The sequence below is a fragment of the Pelmatolapia mariae genome, linkage group LG14 (genome assembly GCF_036321145.2).
Source record: "Pelmatolapia mariae isolate MD_Pm_ZW linkage group LG14, Pm_UMD_F_2, whole genome shotgun sequence".
NCBI lineage: Eukaryota > Metazoa > Chordata > Actinopteri > Cichliformes > Cichlidae > Pelmatolapia > Pelmatolapia mariae.
In genome coordinates, this window is record NC_086239.1 from 33,049,581 (window position 1) to 33,063,275 (window position 13,695).

At 36.4% G+C, this 13,695-nt stretch overlaps 1 protein-coding gene across 4 annotated transcripts in view; it reads right to left on the reverse strand.

Moving 5' to 3' along the window:
* The window catches only part of cntn5 (contactin 5), a 117,780-nt gene that overhangs the window by 84,635 nt on the left and 19,450 nt on the right, over positions 1-13,695 (reverse strand). The window lies entirely within an intron of this gene.

A 13,695-nucleotide genomic window follows, 5' to 3' on the forward strand; every position in this document is an offset into this window, starting at 1 on the left:
AAACAAATCAGTTGGTGGGAGGATGTACCTCTGTTTATCACATACAACCAGAAGCACCCTGTAGAACACAACAGCTGTCAATCAAAATCCCTGTGAAAATCTCACTGAATAGAGTGTGCATTTATTTTCTTATCACATGATCACAGGGATGTTTCACACCACACAATCTGGACTTCAGGGGGGTTACACATGACAAGATTGCTCCCACTCCATAATTCCATGCAAAATTTATACAGTGGGCTAGACTACTATCCCATCCTGGGCTCTTCACACCCTCTCTAATTGCATGCAGTCTATCACGGCTATTAAATTCCCATTATACCACAGAACTGCTGTACATCTTGTACTGAGAAAAATCCAACATGCATCATGTAATCAGATAGTGACTGACACCAACTTGGCTACTGAAGTGACAAATGCATGCTCCAGTTACACAGTGTGAATAGTTTTTGAATAGCAACAAAATCCTTGAAATTTCAGGATAAAGAATGTTTTGCAGCTACAATATATAAAGGACTGTTTAAAAGCACTACGTGCGCCTTTTGCTTAACTCTTTTGCTTAACGCTTAACAGGAGCACGTTTTATAAGTCTGTAATTCATTTCAACTGTATTTAGCTTATTATATTAAAGAAAGAAGAGGCTTTTTTGTTAACTAAACAAACCTTATAAACCAATTCTTATACACAAAATTCAAAGACCAGCTAAACCTATTTTAAACTTCTAATTAAAATACACAATAATATATGAATAGTAATAATTGTGTCATCTGCAGGTGATTTAACACCAGATTCTCCACAAACAGGTGACGCAAGACAGCAGAGAGCTGACCATCATCCAGCGCTTTGCCCCAGCTGTGTTGTGAACAGCTCTCTGCACCAACTTTTCATGGCACTATGATATCATCACATCTAGCCAGGATTATGACTTACAGGCATTGAGTCATAATTCCACAGATGGTAGCTTCGCACCATTGGCTTCTCATCCAAGCACATCCACTAAATGTCTGAACCAGCGGTTCCTCTCCTACTGAGCGTTTTACTACTCCAAAACATATCATCAGTAGAGTAAATCTGACCTACCTTAAGATGGTAAAAGCCCAAGCTCACCTTTCCCTTTTCAGTGGGTGAATATTCAAACAATGGATTGATAATGCAGAGCAAACTGGCGCATTACTGCATTATGGGATGTGGCACAATAATCGTTTAATCTCAGTTATCTTGTTTTTATAATTGTTAGAAGCCAAAGTGGTAATGGAAAATTAAATTTTAATTACAAACCCAGTCTCGGACTAACGGTGGTATAGTTGCATGAGGAGTGACATGAAGGTTATCTCCTGTAGACTTGTTCAAACTTAGTGCTTGCTTTGCTGGATTTATTAAAAGATAATTCCCAATGCATTTTTTTAACAAATAAACTTTCTTGATTCAGCAAACCAGTAAACATCAAAACAAAAATAAAAAACTGAAAAATACTGGAGTATGTTTCATTCCTGCACAAAAGTCATTTTTCATTCAGTACCATCAGTTATAAGTTAAGCATAAAATATGATCACTATAGCAAACACTAATAAAATATCCACTGCACCTCAACTTATGGATGAGTCTACAGTGCTAACAGGATATATATTGCATAATATACAGTTTTTGTGGGCCTGTGCTTTGAAAAGAATAAGGTTTGCTGACCTTGTTATTCATGCTCATTGTCAATAATCTCTATATTAAAAAGTGGTATTTCTCCAGTTATCTGACAGGAGTGCATTCATTTAAATCCTCTTTTTTTATTTTGCTCTCTTCCACTTTTATCTCAGTGACAGTGTCTCTTATCTTTATTTAAGTCTGTGTCATTTAGATCATTAACGCAGTTGCATAGACAGCTCTGAGGGTTGAGGGAAGCATGTCCAGATCCAGTAGGAGTTATGTCACATTCATTATTTATCCGTCCTTGTCTTTGCTTCACCTCATTCACTCCCCTGCAATGCACAATGCAGCAGCAGTACTGCTGGGTTAAATAATTAGTAACACAGAAATTAGGCTGTTATTTAGAGAGAGAAAGAGAGAAAAACATAAGGAAATGAAAGAGAAAGAAGAAACAAGGTAAACGGATTATTCTTACTTGTAATATATGCAGTTTTTTTTGTCCTCAGCTTGTTCACTGCAAGCAATCAGCTACTTTCCCTATAAATAAGGCACCTGTAAAGCCTTTTCTTTACAGGTGAAAAAAATGTCAAACTCAAAATGAGGAATACATTTTTATGTTCCTATTTCTTAGCTATTTCTTACTTCTTTCCATGCTTGCTAATATAAAAAAATAATAAATTAAATAGCTGATTGTATGCTGTCTAGACAGTTGTCTGCACAGGCTGTTGAAAATTTATCTTCTTTTTGGAAAAAAGTGTTCACCCTCCTTCACCTCACTCTGACCTTTTGTGCGTCTCACATGAATACAAGGGAGTAAAAATAGATCATACAAAAGCAGCGTAAGAGAACATGAGCAGGGTTCTGCATACATTAAAACACAGAAAATCACCTAAGACAGCCAAGCAGTTTCTCTTCCTTCTTGAACACATGGGTCAGCTCATTGACACACAAACTCCTGGACACGCGTTGGACTGAACTACTCCCACCTTACTCCCCAGGTGATAAGTGAAACCAGGATCTTGTTTCTTTTTTGTGGATATTAGAGGAAAAAAGCAGATACTCTGTATTAACTTGCCTTAGCAGCAGCCTTAAGTAAACTTCATATCCCATACCATTTTCTCACATGACAAGCACTTACATTTGCAGGTAGTGTAATAAGTAGTAATAAGACTATTTAAAATATAGCGCAGTAATTCTACTAGAAAAAGGTGCAGTGCCTTTGAATACTATTCATGCTATAGCTTGTCTGGTATGTGAGCCCTGAAACTGCTTCAGTTGTAGTGAAAGTCACTGAGGAGTAAAATTCACATCAGTCCACTGCACACTTAAGCTGATGAGAGACACTGGGTTGCTTTTTCTCAAACCCGTGTACTTTCAATAGGACAGCTTCTGCTGTATGATGATGGCTGGGAATCTTACTGTGGCTGAGGACGTGTCTCTGGTCATTTTATCTTGTGTTTTCAGTTGTAGAAAACTGTTTACATTTTTTTAATTGCTTGTGTGAGTTGTTGTTCATTTGTCCTTAATAGAATTTAGTAGAGTAGAGCTAGCACGTCATCATGGCCTATTTTAAAAGATTTCTTAAAGCCCTGATGTCTTATGGCAAACATAATATTGCTGTAGCGGGGTATTTGGTATGTTGTATCAGAGAAACTAAAGGGTGTGAGTATATGAGAAGGACATTTTTAAAAATGTCACAGTTTTAAATTCCAGCAGAGCACATTTATCTAGGCTTAGACTCTGATTAGGCATCTGTCTGATAGCACAAGGAGTTTGAAGTGTAATCCTTCAATAAGTGGAATATAAGCTAAAATGTTTCTTGGTTCTGCTGTAAGTCAGATATAAATGGCTTATTCATATTTGCAGGACGAAATAAAGATCATCACTTTAGTTTAGGCATCAAAATATACTAATGAATGAATAGGGTTCTTTAAAGAAATCTACAGTATTTAGCATCACCTGTGATTTACAGGAAGTGGAATGTCAATACATATATATATTTTTTTACTACTGTCAGGTATTTGTCATTTTAAGAGATCACGGGTCCTTTTTGTATGTATCAAGTAAAGTGTGTTGGTAGTTGGACAACCTAAGGTTTAACCAACTCAACTGCTCTGTGTTTCACGGAATTCTGCCAGACATGCCATTTGTTGAATCAGCTTTCATTTTCCAGTCAACCGTAAATTTCACATGGGAGAAAAACAATTTTAGATAGCCTTTGATTCACAAGCCAATACAATGGATATTGTACAACCAGAAACTGGGCTCAAAAAAAGTAAATAATTCACAAGCATAAAATTAATGTATGCTTAATTTTACATTTTACTCAAAGATTTTATTTAGCCACTCTTATCATATGCTGAAGAATTCTAAGAGTTTGTATTTTACTAAAAGACAAATATTTTGTTTTCTACATAACAAAGTGATCTACAAAAAGAGTGAATATTCAGTACTCCACAGTAGCCTGCAACTTTTCATTTATATACATTAGGGGGCTGTGGAGCTGAATCCTGCAACACTTCTGTCCAGCCGATCACAGCTTAGCTAGAGGAGCATTAATGAGGTAGTGTAGAGGTTACAACAATGTCCACTGACAGTCCTCATTGTGATGCTTCTACTTTGTGTTTTCACAAGACGTATTCCATTAAATATGTGCAGACATGGTTTGTCAGGCTGAGTCTGAACAACACCAGTCGCAAACATTGCCTGAAAACATTCCCCAGGTAGCTATATTCTCATTAACTGCTTATTGCAGGATATTGTGGAATTTTAGACAATGAAGGACAAGCACATAATTTAGATGCTTCTGACAGCCTTCTAAAAATGGAATGAATTATGATGATTCAATTACGTGACACTTATGTTTTTTGACGGGACCTGTTGTTGTTGTATGCTTGTAGTTTTTTTGTCACCAGAAATATTAAGCCCCCCCGAAATTCATCAATTTGCTATGGATTATTCAACAGCTTGGACATGTTTCTATTCATGCTTGAAAACAATGATGTCTTGGATGTAACCTTCGTATTTTTTAACAAAGGTATTAGCACAACAAATATTAAGTCATACAGGAAATTGGAGGCCATGATGGCGAATGTACTACCACAGATATCCAGATTGTGGTTGTAATGCTCATTTTCACGCTCCCTTGCCTCACCTTGTCACCTGTTTCAATTAACATACATTTTGTGGAACAGGAAAGGTAAGTCTACCAAATGCTGAGATCAGAAATGTAATCAGTGCCACAATAGTATATTACAGCATTTGTCACTGATAGGAACACATTCAAATACACACACACACACAAAATGTTTATTTGCTGAAATTTAACAGATGTATGCAATCAGATACATTCTCCAGCCCTGCAAAAAGCATTGTGTAACTTGTCATCTTACTCTCAGAGTCTGTCAACATGCTGAGTAAATAAAGTAATAAAACAACTGGGCAACATGGTGTTAGATATTTTGTACATATACAAAACAGATTGTAGTTGTAGTATACACAAAGTAGTTCCAGTAGCATCTGCATCAGTAGAATGTACCAACAGCAGAAGCACAAATACTCAGGGCACTGGCAGCCCCAAACATCTGCCTGCTCCTCTGCAAACATCTGACTATAATCATGCTAAAAATATGTTTAAGAGGTGATGAGCGAAGCCACTTCACAAGTCTATGATGCTCATCTCTGCTGCACTTGCTCACTCATTTGTGGATACTGTCATATAAACACTTGGTGTCTATATATTATATACAGCACTATGCAAAGGTCTTGAGCCACCCTTTATTATTTTATATTTTTCAAGGAAAATGGAAAATGAGTGCAAAGATTTAATGAAAAAAATCATAAATGGAAATGCAGTATATAAAGTCAAAATCAGAGTTTGCACAATTCTAACAGGCTTCAAAGTCAGTATTTGGCATGGCCACCTTTATTCTTCAACAAAACCTGAACTCAAGAACATGAACACAATCGTTCTTGCTTTCTTAAAAGTTATACCAAAGCTCCTTTTGCCTTTTGTTCAGTTTTTTATCAAGATTATCCCGCAATGTTTCAATAATGTTGAGGTCCGGGCTCTGGGGAGGCCAATCCATGACTGAGAGTATTCATTGTGTGTGTGTGTGTGTGTGTGTGTGTGACATGACAGAGCCTTCACTCCTTTACTCCTTTTCTTCTTCACTCAACCGCTTTTCTGACCTCATTTCTACATGTTGAAGATATTATTAATTAAATTTTTGATTCAAATTTAGTTCATAATTCAATTTTTTATAAGACAGGGAACCCTTCCAGTGAGACCATGTCTGATGAGGCTTCAGTGAACGGAAGGAAGATCAACTTTAGGGTCACATGTATCTCTCAGGCAGGTCCTTTGTCAGGTCTCAGTTAAGCTATTTTCCTCAGTTTAAAGGACAAGATCTCCAGATCCTATTCATCTGCTATTGATCTTTCTTTAAAGCCACTTTTTCTTTTGTCCTTTACTTGTCCAGTTCCTCAGACATATTAAGGACATACTGCACAACATGCCAAGACGCGCCAAGTTTTCAGCTAATAGCTCATTGGGAATCAAAGAGCTGCTAGGTACAAAAATACTTCTGTATGTTTTCTGTAATCTGTAGCAAAAATACTATTTTACACCCATCCCATTTTTTCTTAGATTCAACTAAAGAACTAATAATGTGTTTTTGAATAATGTTGCTAGTAGCAAGGTAAAAGTAAACTATATGATTTACAATTGGTTGCTTGCTATATTGGCTGTTTTGTGTAGAGACAACAGTGGTTCAAAAACTTTGAAAGACCTTCAAAACGCCTGTAGAACTATTTTTTAAAAATTAAGACCACTTTATAAAGTTTTTACAACTTTATAAATATGAGCAAGACTTTTGCTCATATTTAGTGGACTGAAGCTGTGCGATTGTGCTGCATCTTCTTAAATACAACATTCATTGATTTGTATTGCACGAGAGCACAGATCCTTCAGTTCATCTTCACTGGCAGTGCACATTTGATTTGTGAGGAGAAGGCCCACACCTGTCTACAGGCAGAAGGACGGTTTGGACAATACTATAATGCAAATCAGATTTTGATGAAGCAGCAACAAGTTACAGAGCCAGTGGGGGTTGAGATAGCTTTTAGATCAGTAGTTAGCCCATTATGTTCTTTGAAAGGGGTACATATTAATGCTAATGACATGCTTGTGCTCTTACATTGTAGCTGGAAAGATTTTCCTATAGGATGTTTATCAAGAAGCCTCTCTACACAAATTAACTCCAATCAGCTACAACTGTTTTGTCTTTAGTATTTTGAGACAGCAATTTTATAGAGTGTTAAATACCCTTTTAAATAGCTAACTTTACTAAAAATCTGCAGCATGAAAGTATGTTCATGGAAAATCCAACAAAAGAAATGATAGGAATAATTATCATACTCATATTCATTTGCTCCTGTAATTAACAAAGAATGATAATGCTGGACCTTATTGTAACATTACATGTACACATTGTACCAGAACCACAAAAAGTTTTTATACAACGATATCTATACTATTTTCTTTTGTTTACTAATTGGATTAGACTGAAATGAATGACTGAAGGAATATTTGTTGGGATTAATTTTAGTGATTTGGAGTGGGAAATGTATGAAAGGTAAGATTAGGTCATTATTTATTTAATTTACCATAACCATGGTTCTGATATAGTTTATTAACCACAATTGATATTTTTTTTCAGCATAAAAACCTTCCTCTTCTGTTTACGATTACTATTTTTATTGCTAAAGTTGAGTTTTTGTTGCTTTTTTGTTATTCCTTTACTCTATTCTCCATATTTTTATTATTTTTATTGTTATTATTGTCAAATTATTATTATTATTATTATTATTATTATTATTATTGTTGTTGTTGTTGTGATTAAATATTATTATCATACTGGACTAAGTGAATTTCCAAAGCTACTCCAAGTCCCAACTTTACATCATCATCTTTTTCATGCTTCCTTTTTTTGACCGACCCCATCACCTTTTTTTTATCTGTGGGATGTAGACTGGGATTGCAGCAATGACGCTGTGGGATGCTCGGAGCAGCTAGGGGGCCAATGGAGGCTCCAGCTGAACATTTCTGGTTTTAGTTATTAAAAATCCTTAAAACACGACCAAGATCACATGTCTGTCAGCATCCAAAAACGGGCTCCCTCCACAGGTTCTACCAGCAGATTCATAGAGATTAACCCTTCTGGATCAGCTTTGTCAGAGTACTGGGTCTGCGACCCACTATTTCTGTTTCAAACTTTGTAATTATATTATTTGATTATTTGATTTATTGTTGTTCAGTTTTGGTTTTCTTTGGTTCTTAGTGATTGAAGGTCTTCCTCCCTCAGTATTTATCTTAGCCTGTGTTTAGTCTCTGTTCCCATGTCTACTCTGTACTTTTCCCGTGTCCCACGCTCTACATCTAGTCACTCTTGTCTCCACGTTCCCTCTGTCTCTCCAGTCTGTCTCAGTGTCAAGTCCACATCCTTGTGAATGCCTCATGCTTCCTGTTTTATTTTGACAGTCTGTGTCCTATGTCAGCGTATTCTGCTTTGTTTCCTTGTCTCATTATGTCAGATTAGCCCCAGCTGTGCTTCCCTCCTGTTTCCCATCTCCTCGTTACTCCCTGGTGTATTAAGCCCTGTGTTTTCCTCTATCTGTTGTCACGTCGTACCACTCCCATGTGCTGTCTGTGTGTCCTTCCTACCCCCAGTATTTCCTAGTTCTGGGTTCCCTAGTTCTGTGGTTTGAGTTTAATGTATCTAGTTTTCTGTACAAGTACTGGGGTTCTCCAGCAATAAAGCTGCCATCTTTAGTTTACCCTTCTGTGTTCCGAGCCCTGCTTTTGGGTCCTCATCCTGCCTGCCACACAGCAGATAGTGACAAGCTTCTTCCTATAAGAGGTCTGGAAGCAACTTCGAAAACAGACTAAAACAAACTTAATAATAAAAGCTGAATGACTCAGTTGTATTTTATTCATCCATTTATTAATCTGTTGTCCATATGCTTCCTGGTTCCTCTTCTGATACTACACTACAGGACTTAAAAGTATATAATATGTACAGAAAAATTTGGAGTTAGATATGTTTCAGCTAAATTATCTCTTTTACATGTTCATGTTCATGCATGTGCTGTGGTAAAATAAATCTAGATAAGTATAACAGAAAACACTGCTTAGAGATATATTTGTATTTCAGCCAAGACAAACTACTAAGCTCTTTAAAATAAGTCTCGTTACACACTCTAGAGGTTTTAATCCGAAAGCAGGGGGTGAGGTTAAAACATGATAATACTGGGATTAATCTTGCCACCGTTTCACTCCTTTGACCAAGACAAGCCATTTGTAAACGTTACAGCCGAGGCAAACTCTTAAAAACAACTAAGCTGGACCAGGTACAAGAGGGGATAATGATGAATGTTAGATAAGTGAACTTTTGATTAGACTTACATTTTTGGTGCCTGAATTGGAATGTTTGGAATATATACTAAATACATTGCAGATGAGTCCCCTCAACTAATATCACTGAATGTGCCCTTGAGCAACCCACTTTGCCTGCATTTGTGTCTATGGACCTACACATAATGTGCAGTAGAACAAAATTGCATTATATTGGAAAGTAAGCAGCATTAAGAAAATGTGTCCTGAAAACAAACACCTCTACTAGATTGTTTTGTTTTTTTTTACTTTTTCTTCAAACAAAACTATAGCATGGTTCTTTTTTTCTTTTCTTTTTTTGCTTTGAGGCAGAGAGTGTTTTATTTGTCCTGCTGTCGAGCCCCTTACTTGGTAAGTTCCTGGTCCTACACTTGCCACTCGTTTCAATGAGATGTCTGCTTAGAAATAACATGGAACCTCAGGGTGAGGTAAGCAGCATGCATAACACTATTAAGGGTGAAGCAGGTGGCAAATGCAACAAAAGGAATCAATCTGGGAGCCATGTCAGTGTTCAGGTTGTTTTAGAACACCTCCTGCCAACTGCACGTTTACATATTCTGCTCTGTTGCGTTTTTTAGTGTTTTACCACTGTTGTCTACATTGTGGCAATTACATGCCCTTTCTCTCCTGCCTTCTCCTCGCCCACCCCACTTGCTTCTCATCTCTTCCCTCTTGTTCTTAGGTGCAACTAGGCAGACTCTATATTTCAGTGCATATTGAGACAAAGCTGGTAGTCCTCCCTCCCTGTTTTTGTTACTTTTGACCAGCTTTCTCTCTTGGTGTGGTTGATTTTTGTTATGGTCTACATTTAAATGTTTTTTTCCTGATAAATTTAATCTTGGCTCTGTATGTTTTCTGTATTCTATCAGTATACTGCAGTCACAGAGTCTTGCTGAGTTTCTCCTTTCCTGAGGCTGTTGCTCTAACAGGGGCAAGCAGACTCCTTGACTGCACCCACAATAGAAATAAAGCCATCCCGTTCTACTTGCGCCTGACTGTGAACCAATGTATCAATTAAACATCTCACAGTCTCCATGTCAACTACATTCATTATTATTTCATTATAACCGGAGCACCCCGACATCGACAGCTATTAAAGCATATATTACTCACAACTCCACCAGGACCATAAAGTCATACAGAAGCCTTAATCTAATGCAAAACACTACTATAGAACATGCACCAAATTATAACAGCAAAATTTTTCAAGATTTTTTTTTTTTTCTGCAGCTGCCTCACGTAGTACACGAAGCAGTGTAATGCGTGGCTCATTTAACATTTAACAGTGCATCTAAATGTGCCAATTCTAACCTTTTTGTGAGTGTGAATAAAAAAAAAAAAAAAGAAAAGAAAAAAGAATAGCTTGGTGAAACAAAACAAAACCTGTTCTGCTAATGAAGAGAGAAAAAAGCATGTAAAACTCATTAAACTTGATAATTATATACAAGGAATTAGAGCGAAAACTATTAAGTTAAAGAATTGTGCAAATTTACAATGGGGATCTAGTGTTTGCTAGATAAAGTAAGCTTAAGGCTTTCCATGTTTGATCCTATATTGTTGACAGTATGTGAAGATTTACCAGTGAATCCTAAATGTGTCAGTATGAACCAGTTAGGGTACAAAATCTATTGATCATTAACAGTATTTAAGGCATATATAAAATCTATCAGGCAGGTGCCTGATATTTTGCAAGTGCCTCATATCCTGCAATAACCCATCTAATCAGTCAGAGCATGGACACAGGACCCTAAGCAGACATCCTGTGGTGTCTTCAGAGGGCATGCTGCTTAACTTTGGGCGCTTGTGGGTTGCTTGATGGAGACTCAGAGTTAAGAGGATTGGGTTCTTTTTAATGCTGCTTATGTGCTCATGTTAAGTTTTTTTTGTGGTTTTGGTTTTAGTTTTTTTCACTGGGTAAGTATTTTGTTTTCAATTCTGGGGCTTATTCTGGGAGTCAGATTTTTTTCCTGCATTTTTGAAATGGATACTAGGTCACCTTGTCCACTTGACATCCTTCTCTTTTACAGCAGAGACCGTCATGCTTGAGCTCATCTCACTGTTGCTAACTTTAGCAGATTTTTTTTATTTTATTTTACAGTATCCTACTGCTTAGCAAAGATATCAGCCAATGACATTCCACTGATGGTACAGGAACCATGCCCCCTCCGCGCCAACAAACATACACACTCCCCACGCCTTGGGTAAGTGAGCAGTGAAGCCTCAGATAGTGATCATTTTGAAAGTAAATACAGCCAAACACAGCAAAGACATTTTTAACTCATATTCTTGGTGATTTTGTTGTACAAGAGTCACAGTCACCTGCGCAAAATTTTGATTTATCTCCTGTTTTTACTATTAAAGCTCTGAAGCCCAACAAATTATATTCAGAAGAAGATCTATGGTTTGTCAAAAGAATAGTACACTTCACCAGTCTGTGATTTTAATGTTGTGACTGTGGAATACATTGCTAAAAATGTATCTGCACTAACTACAATAGTAAGCAACTTAAGATGAAGACTATCAAGACCACAGTCACATGATAGACACTCCACTATCATTCTTTTCCTGCATTATGATACAAATGCAAATTATAATGCTGATACCATAACATCTATTATCAGCATATGTTTGTTAATATACAGTTAGGTCTGTAAGTATTTGAAGATGAGACAAGTTTTCTACTTTTGCCTCTGTACACCACTACAGTAGATTTTAAATTAAACAATCCAGATATAACTACATTTTAGATTTTCAGCTTTAAAGGTTCTAATGGAATAAAATTCCATTGCATTGTGAGGTTTTTATGACTTTCAAGCCTTAAACTAAAGTAGGTAACTAATGGTAGTTGACCTTAAAATGTGTCCAGTCTCCTCATTGCTTAGGTCTTCCTATATTAGTGCTAAGCAGAGTATAATAGCGTGTGGTAAACACACATGTTAGATGTGATGCTGTTAGTAGCAAAAAGCACTATGATTTTTAAATTGAGGCTGTAATTGAAGTAACTGAAGCCCCTGCCCCAAATAAATAAACAAACAACAGGAAACCTGGATGAGTTGGACTACCCGTGCAACCTCTGTAGGGTCCAGGTGCTGTATCACCTCATACCACTGGTAGTGACGCCGACCCGAGCCAAATGCTCAAATCCTTTAATTTTTTTTAAAAATCAGTGTATCAAAGAAGGGTTAAGTGACAGCAAATAAATAAGTAAGTAAAATTTTATTTATATAGCACCTTTCAAGATAAAAATCACAAAGTGCTTCACAGAAGCTAAAACATAAAAATCAAAATCAACCAAAAGCAAGTTTAAAAAGATGAGTTTTTAGCTATACTGAAAATACTCAAAATTTAGACTTCAAATTTAGACTTCAAATTAGTAAATTAACACTTTCAGTTCTTCGACTGATGGAAAAACATGAAAGTGTAGTGAATACTTCAAACAACCATGTCCACACAGGAATAGGAATTTGCTACCAATCATAACTGTTAGCGTCAGTGTTCTTAGGTCTGATGAAAATCAAATGCTGAGGGAGAACAATGAATTTTGAAAATGTTAATGTCCAGTTTATAACCAATAGTAGTATGGGGTATGTGTTTCTCTCATTTCATGTCATTTTAAGTGCTTGAGTGCAGCTAAACTCAGCTGGGTTTCTGTTTCATTCATTTGCATCTGTTTGTGTTTCTCCTCCGCTCTTTCCTTCTCTCCTTAATACAGCCGAATTCACAATAAACCTGTTGTCATATAAATATTTCTTTTCTGATCCTGTGAACACAACGAAATATGGACTTTACCACAGTCCATTAACCATAGGAAAAACTGCTAACACACAAGCCACTTGCCAAGCTGCTACTCTGTACAGCTGAAATCTGGATTTTGACACACTGACAAAATCTTTATCTACATGTTTAAAACAACGACCGTGTTGAGAAATTTGCTACATTTAAAAGCAAAACAATCAGTCACATTTAGAATAAACACTTATTTTTTATTCAGGCCTGTGTAATCTACTCGTGAGCTGCACTGTTCCTTTTGGCTGGTCCTTGCTGTTCTTCCTTAAATGAACTGTTAGAAATGCAAACCAGAGTACCAGTCATGTTTCAGAAAAATTTACATTAACATCATTATTTGTTGCAATATTAAAAATATATGTGAAACTTCAATTGTGTATTCTGGGGACAGACGAGACTAACATTAATATGTTTTAAAGTGGTAGAATATGTGCCTTTTAACCAAAGGGTTGCATTAACTGTTTATTAAGTTACAGCTATTTATTTTCCACTGACCCACATTTTTAGAGGTTTAAAAGTAATTAGACAAAGATAGTTTGAAATATAACACGCTAAACACATGAAAAAATAATTCTATATTTTATTTTATATAATATTAAATAAATATCATTATAAAAACAAACATTTTAATCCTTGCAGTCAATGACTGCTTGAAGTTTAGATCCCATGGATATCACCAAATGCTGCTTTTTCCCCAAAGATGCTCTGCTAGGCCACGTCACTGCAGCCAGCAGCAGTTGCAGCTTGTTTGTGGGTCTTTCTGCCTTCAGTTTTGTCTTCAGTAACTGAAATTATAATTACTCTTTGCAAAACTCTTG